The sequence below is a fragment of the Macaca mulatta genome, chromosome 1 (assembly GCF_049350105.2).
Source record: "Macaca mulatta isolate MMU2019108-1 chromosome 1, T2T-MMU8v2.0, whole genome shotgun sequence".
NCBI classification, from domain to species: domain Eukaryota; kingdom Metazoa; phylum Chordata; class Mammalia; order Primates; family Cercopithecidae; genus Macaca; species Macaca mulatta.
The window spans coordinates 218378314-218384313 of record NC_133406.1 but is presented as its reverse complement, the minus strand read 5'-3'; the positions used below and the strand labels follow the sequence as shown (position 1 = coordinate 218384313).

The following is a 6000-nucleotide window of genomic DNA, read 5'->3' as shown; positions in this document are numbered from 1 at the left end:
AATCTTTTTACATCTTACCTGCCTGGTGGCTTCTGGCTGTATTTGCCTGTGAAGAACGTCTCCAGAGCAGCTCCGCCCAGTTCCCCTCCAGGCTGGGCTGCCTCCCTCGTGGGCATTCAGGGTGCTGGCTTCCATCTGGGGGGGCTTTATTTCTTCCTATTTTTCTTCACTCTCCCCCGCAATAAATCTTTTTTGTCTTTTTTTTTTCACATTTTCTTTCATGCACCGGCCCTCTGAGTGCCAGGTGAGAGTAGGAGGAGGTAAGACATTGTGTTAAGCACCTACTGTGTGCCAGAGACCAGCCGCACTGCTGCCTGGAAGCCTCGCGTAGTTTGAGGTCATCATTCCCAGTTTACAGGTGACGTGTTAGAGCCCCAGACACAGGAGGTTACTCGCGCAAGATCACACAGCCAAAAAGACACAGACACTGTATTTGAACACACGCTGCCTCCATCTCCACAGTAACTGATTTGCTGTTTACAATCCCCTCTGCGTTTCATAAAATAATCCAAGAAGTGCTTTTATCTGCCAAGAAAAGTGAAGAATAAAGAGTGTGCACAAACGCATGGCCGTTCTCTCGCACAACAGCTCCCTCCCCAATTCCAAACGCCTCCCCCAACCACTTGCTAACGGAACCCTGATCTTATTGGGTGGTGGGGACAGATAATGGAAGGATAGACCCCAAAAGGCCCAGAAGGAGGATTTTGCAAGAAAGGCCAGACTAAGACAATCTCCATAATAAAGAACAGAGAGCAGGAGAGTGGGGGAGAAGGAGGAACAGTGGCTCTGGGTAGAGGGGCCGGGAGATTTTTATTTTTTGGTGGAGACAGGAAGTTGGAGACAGATGTCTGGAGGAGTGGATGGAAGAGAGCAAAGAGCACTGATGTCAACTCTACGCATCCTTCTTGGTGTTCAAACGTACAGCAGAGAAGTGAGTGTATCTGTTCACAGGGCTGGGTGGAGCAGAGGATTTGCACAAGAATGTTCTTAGCAGCTTTATTCATCATAGCCCAAACTCCACACCAATAGAAGGGATAGACAAAGTGTGATACTGCGTGTGCAATGGAATAGCACTCAGCAATACCATGCGAACTGACACACGGTAACACAGATGCATCTCACTGGCATGTTCATGAAAAGAAGCCAGACACAAAAGAGCACAGGCTGCTTGATTCCATTGACATGAAGTTCAAGAACAGGCAGAAGGCACCAATGGTGAGGGAGAGCAGAACACCAGTTATTGTGTGGGTGGAGGGGAGCACTGTTGACTCGGAGGGGCACGGCCGCCTTGCTGGGGAGATGGATACTCCGCACTCTGATCCGAGTGGTGGTAGAGGGCCTGTGCGTGCAGGTGTAAGCCACTGAGCTGTGTGCTTGAGATGTGCACATTTTACTCTGTGCAAATTACGCCTCATTTTTTAAAAGAAATATACAAGAACCTCAGAGTCACATTATATACACACTTGAGTATCTCCACTTTGCCTAATAGGACTCCAAGAGAGAAACAACTAGAAATTGCAATTTAAGTGAGGCAGGTTTTTGTTTTTGTTTTTGTTTTTGTTTTTGTTTTGAGACGGAGTTTCACTCTTGTTGCCTAGACGAGAGTGCATGGCACTATCTTGGCTCACTGCAACCTCCACCTCCCGGGTTCAAGCAATTCTCCTGCCTCAGCCTCCTAAGTAGCTGGGATTACAGGCATGTGCCACCACGCCCGGCTAATTTTGTATTTTCAGTAGAGACAGAGTTTCTCCACGTTGGTCATGCTGGTCTCGAACTCCCAACCTCAGGTGATCCACCCTGCTCGACCTCCCACAGTGCTGGGATTACAGGCATGATCCACCATGCCCAGCCAGGGGATATTGTCTTCTAAGAGCCTATTTCTGGAAGAACCATGGCTGGGAGAGGTCTGCTGTCCCCAAGTCTGCCTCAGCTCCTGTGAACCCCTCACAATCTAAACACCTCACCTCCGAGGGTGGCTCCAGTCTCCGAAGATTCAATTCCTTTGTGTGTGAGTGATAGGGAAGTTGGTTAATCTTAACCAACTGGTACTCAACTGAAGAACAAGAAATCTGTTCTACTGTTGGAGCCAAAACTGACAGCAAAAGTCCATTGTGAAACGGTAATACAGTCTTTCACGTGACGCTGTTCGAAGGTATTTTTCCACCATTTACAATGTTTGCCTCGTGTGCTGATTTTGCAACCCAACTCTTGAATGGGATGTGACTCCGCCATAAAGAATTCCAGTCATTTAAAAATTGTTTTTTGGTTATTTATTTGACCTTTGACCCCACTCTGAGACTGAACCTCATGGATCATGACGGTGCAAGCATGGCTAGGAATCTCCTCTCTTCCCCACATCTGCCTCCCGTCTAGGAGTCTGGGCTCTGGAGAAATGGAAGAATGTGCCCTTCCTCTCCGCCTGAAGGTGTCCCTGTTGTGACATGCACAGGGCCATTGCTGACCCTTTCACTTCTCACACTAATGATATGTACATTAGTATCGATGTCTTTTATTTCTTGGGAAGTGTTTATACTCTTGCAACAGCCTGATAAGTAAAATCATCCAACACTTGGAAATAAGGCAAATAGATAACTGGTGTCCTTTCAAAGTCAAATGAGAGCTGTATCTAACAAGCCCTCCTAAGGGTCATCTGACACTCTAGGGGAATGTCACTTGACTTGACTTATTATTTACTATTGATTAGAGCCCAGATTCAGTAAAGATAGCTGTTAACTGGTAGAAAACTGATAAGTTGCAAATTATTTTTGTCTGGTAGAGATGCAAATGATTTCTTTTCCATAGAGAAGATAGCCCCGACATGTTGATTGTACTGCCCTATAGAACATTAACCAGTTTTGTATCTAATTTAGCAATCTTATGAATATTCCAGAATTCTTGTTGTTTTAACTGACTCTCTCTCTCTTTCCATATACAGGTATACATATTTTTTTTTCTATATCCATTGAACTAGCTTTGTCACCCAGCTGGTTCCTCCATTAACAACCTACAAGAAGACACTGACACATTCCCACACTGTATTTCTATAGGAACTGGGTATTCCATATTTTGAAAACGACACTTCAAGAAGCTTTTCACAGTATCCTCTTGCCAGCTCGCCCCTGTCTGTGTGACCCTGGGCAAGTCTTTTTTTGTCTCCGGTCCTTTGTGTCTTTAGAGTAAAATAGGGCACATGAGGCTGGTGTTTCCGGCTCGGGCGTGTCACGTTTCTAACTCCTCTGGCAGACAAGCGAGGCTGACGCAATGGAGTCAAAGAAGATGGATACTGGGCCAGGTGTGGTGGCTCACATCTGTAATCCCAGCACTTTGGGAGGCCAAGATAGGAGGATCACCTGAGGTCAGGAGTTCGAGACCAGCCTGGGCAACATGGCAAAACCCCGTCTCTACTAAAAATACAAAAATTAGCCAGGCATGGTGGTGCATGCACACCTGTGATCCCAGCTACTCAGAAGACTGAGGCAGGAGAATCTCTTGAACCCAGGAGGCAGAGGTTGCAGTGAGCCGAGATCGAGCCACTGCACTCCAGCCTGTGAGACTCTGTCTCAAAAAAAAAAAAAAAAAAGAAGAGGAAGATGGATACTGCAAGGGATACTAGAGATCATTTGGGCAGTCTTCCCACCTCCCACCCACTCCCCCATCTTGGTAGCTGGAGAAAGTGGGGTTCAGAAAGATGAGATAACTTGCCCAGGGTCACACTGTGAGTTAGGTATGGGCCGAGCAGGTGAGATTCCAGCTCTATGAACTTTCTGAATCCAGGCAGCATGGGAGGGGCTGTCAGGAGGAGCTCTGGGCCCCCACCCTTCAACCCAGTATCCCCAGTTTTTGTTTTGTTTTGTTTTGAGACAGAGTCTTGCTCTATCACCCAGGCTAGAGTGCAGTGGCACAATCTCGGCTCACTGCGAGCTCCGCCTCTCAGGTTCACGCCATTCTCCTTCCCCAACCTCCCGAGTAGCTGGGACTACAGGCGCCCACCACCATGCCCGGGTAATTTTTTTGTAGTTTTAGTAGAGACGGGGTTTCACCGTGTTCACCAGGATGGTCTCAATCTCCTGACTTCGTGATCTGCCCGCCTCGGCCTCACAAAGTGCTGGGATTACAGGCTTGAGCCACGGCACCTGGCCCAGTATCCCCATTTTTATTTGTTTAACATACATCAGATGCCACATAAGATTGCAAATGAAAAAGAAGTCCCCAAAGCTGGAAAACCCTTCATCTGCCCACTTACAACAGCTTTCCCTTATCTCCTCTCTCCTCCTCTTTTCCTCCTCCTGCCTCTGGCAAAATTCTCAGAAAACAAATAAATAAACAAACAAACCAACAAACAAAAACATACTCATGAGAAGAAGCAGACAGATGTGGTCAGCCCAGGCCTGAACACATTTGTCTCCAGTCTGGGAGAGACAGAGCCTCTCTATCTAAAAAAAAGCATTCTCAAGGTCCAAGCCAACAATGAAGCAGTGTGCTGTGCAGACAGATAATGAGCACCCTGTCAGTTAATATGAGTGAGGCTAGATGATCCATTCAAACATTAGCAGCAATTATCTCTATATCGTAGAATTCACAGGTTTTCACTGCTGGATTTTGTTTTTTGTTTTTTTTGAGATGGTGTTACGGGATCTTTGGGGTGTCATTTTTCTGGCTGGAAACCTCTGTGACTGGTGGCACCTTTGCCCAAGTTTTGCTCAGGCCCACTGGGCTCATTTCACTCACTCCACCTGGCAGGCTGCACCCAGCTCACGTTACCAGCCTGGGTTGCACATCTGCCCAGGGCAAGTCAGGGATGGAACAGTGAGGGGTGTGTGAGTGAAAGTGGGGTCTGGCTACTGCACACAGTCAGACATGCCGGCTGCTGTAGTGGGGTGAACAGCTCCAGGTGCCAGTATGGGCACCAGCTCTCTGAGAGGTTGTGGCTAAACCAGGTACACCACAAGCAGCTTCCATGGCTGGCACCAGGGAACACGGTGGCACCCAGAAGCTTGGAGATGCCAGGAACCACGGGGCCCCAAAAAGGGAGTCACAGCCCTGGCTTGGGGAGCTCCCAGGTCTGGGTTCCCCGAAGGGCTGCAGCTCTTCTCTCCTTCTCTTCACTCACACCGTGGCAAGCAAGGGGCATGTTGCAGCCCTGTTTGTGTCACAGCTCTTTCAGCCCCACCATTTGATGGGTCCCAAGTTCTTATCCTGCAAACGGGAAGAATGAGGTATGCAGACAAGTGGAGAGTGAGCAAGACGAAGAGGAGCTTTATTGAGCGATAGAACAGCGCAGCCTCCTGCAGGCCTCCCTCAGGGAACAGCTCCTTTCCACAGCCAGGGTGTCCTGACGAGTGTTCAGCTCCCAGCAGAGAGGAGACCTGGAATGGGAAGCTCCTCTCTGCAGGCAGGTCAACCTGTCGACTTCCCAGCTCTCAGAAGAGGGAAGACCCTGGAGTGGGAAGCTCCTCTCTGCAGACACGTTGTTCTGCCGTCTCTGCAGCTGTCAGCAGAGAGGAGGCCCTGGAGCGGGTAGCTCCTCTCAGCAGCTGGTCATCCCAATGTCTGCTCAGCTCTGGCTGAGCCTGAAGCTTTCACGGGCTTCAGAGGGGAGGAAGTGCATACTGATTGGTCCATGGGTGGCCATAGGCAAGCCCAGAAAAGATACCACAAGTTCCCACTCTGGACTGTGGGACTGGCAGCCTGGCCCCCAGCCTTCAGGCCTTCCCTGGCCTCACCAGGGACCCATCCCCTTCCCCCAGGAGCCTGTCTGTCTCCTGCTACTGTTCATGGTGCCCAGGCTGTTCATGCCAAAGGGCACCTGCAGGTCAGCACTGAGCTGCCCTCAGTTTCCCCTTGGCTTTCCTTCCATGCTAGTCAGTGCCCAAAGTCCGGAGGGGGCCAAGGCAGCAGGGGGCTAGTGTGTTAGCACTTCCCAGAGCATGCACACACCCAGCCAGGCTGCAACAGCACCCAGGCTCAGCACCAGCTTTGCTCCAAGATCAGAGTGGGCGC

At 49.5% G+C, this 6000-nt stretch overlaps 1 non-coding gene across 1 annotated transcript; it reads right to left on the bottom strand.

Annotated features, from left to right (window-relative positions):
• Positions 1–3616: 3616 nt before the first annotated feature.
• MIR6127 (microRNA mir-6127) lies at positions 3617–3725 on the bottom strand. Its single transcript, NR_128319.1, is given in 1 exon segment — positions 3617–3725. It is a non-coding gene; the product is annotated as a microRNA mir-6127 (primary transcript).
• Between the last annotated feature and the right edge of the window lie 2275 nt (positions 3726–6000).